This window comes from Oncorhynchus mykiss, chromosome 30 (genome assembly GCF_013265735.2).
Source record: "Oncorhynchus mykiss isolate Arlee chromosome 30, USDA_OmykA_1.1, whole genome shotgun sequence".
NCBI classification, from domain to species: Eukaryota; Metazoa; Chordata; class Actinopteri; order Salmoniformes; family Salmonidae; genus Oncorhynchus; species Oncorhynchus mykiss.
The window spans coordinates 25654813-25656345 of NC_050570.1; positions in this window are offsets into that span (position 1 = coordinate 25654813).

Here is a 1533-nt window from a genome sequence, read left to right on the forward strand (position 1 = left end):
TCTCACAGTCTGACAAATACTGCTCTCACTCAGTCACCTTTCACCGCAAATGCGTTAGTGTTACATACAGTACCAGTCAAAAGATTGGACACACCTACTCATTCAAGGATATTTCTTAATTTGTACTATTTTCTACATTGTAGAATAATAGTGAAGACATCAAAACTATGAAATAACACAGATGGAATCATGTAGTAACCAAAAAAGTGTGTTAAACAAATCAATATATTTTATATATTTGAGATTCTTCAAGGTAGCCACCCTTTGCCTTGATGAGAGCTTTGCACAATCTTGGCATTCTCTCAACCAGCTTCATGAGGTCACCTGGAATCACCTGGAATGCATTTCAATTAACAGGTGTGCCTTTGTTAAGTTCATTTGTGGAATTTCTTTCCTTCTTAATGCGTTTGAGCCAATCAGTGTGACAAGGTAGGGGTGGTATAAAGAAGATAGCCCTATTTGATAAAAGACCAAGTCCATATTTTGTTAAGAACAGTTCAAATAAGCAAAGAGAAACAACAGTCCATCATTACTTTAAGACATGATCGTCAGTCATACTGGACATTTTCAAGAACGTTTAACGTTTCTTCAAGTGCAGTCACAAAAACCATACCATTAAGCGCTATGATGAATCTAGCTCTCATGAGGACCAGCACAGGAATGGAAGACCCAGAGTTAACTCCACTGCAGAGGATATGTTCATTAGAGTTACCGGCCTCAGAAATTGCAGCCAGAATAAATGCTTCACAGAGTTCAAGTAACAGACACATCTCAACATCAATTGTTCAGAGGAGACTGCGTGAATCAGGCCTTCATGGCTATAAAGAAACCACTACTAACGGACACCAATAAGAAGTTGAGACTTGCTTGGGTCAAGAAATACACTTAATGGACATTAGACCAGTGGAAATCTGTCCTTTGGTCAGATGAGTCCAAATTTGAGATTTTGGGTTCCAACCACTGTGTCTTTGTGAGACGCAGAGTAGGTGAAGGGATGATCTCTGGATGTGTGGTTCCCACCGTGAAGCATGGAGGAGGTGGTGTGATGGTGCTTTGCAGGGGACACTGATTTATTTAGAATTCAAGGCACACTTAACCAGCATGGCTAACACAGCATTCTGCAGCGATACGCCATCCCATCTAGTTCGCACTTTGTGAGACTATCATTTGTTTTCAACAGGACAATGACCCAACACACCTCCAGGCTGTGTAAGGGCTATTAGACCAAGAAGTAGAGTGATGGATTGCTGCATCAGATGACCTGGTCTCCACAATCACCCGACCTCAACCCAATCGAGATGGTTTGGGATAAGTTGGACTGCAGAGTGAAGGAAAAGCAGCCAACAAGTGCTCAGCAGATGTGGGAACTCCTTCAATACTGTTGGAAAAGCATTCCAGGTGAAGCTGGTTGAGAGAAAGTGTGCGCAAAGCTGTCATTAAGGCAAGAATATCAAATATATTTGGATTTATTTAACACTTTTTTGGTTACTACATGATTCCATTTGTTGTCATTTAATAGTTTGATGTCTTCAC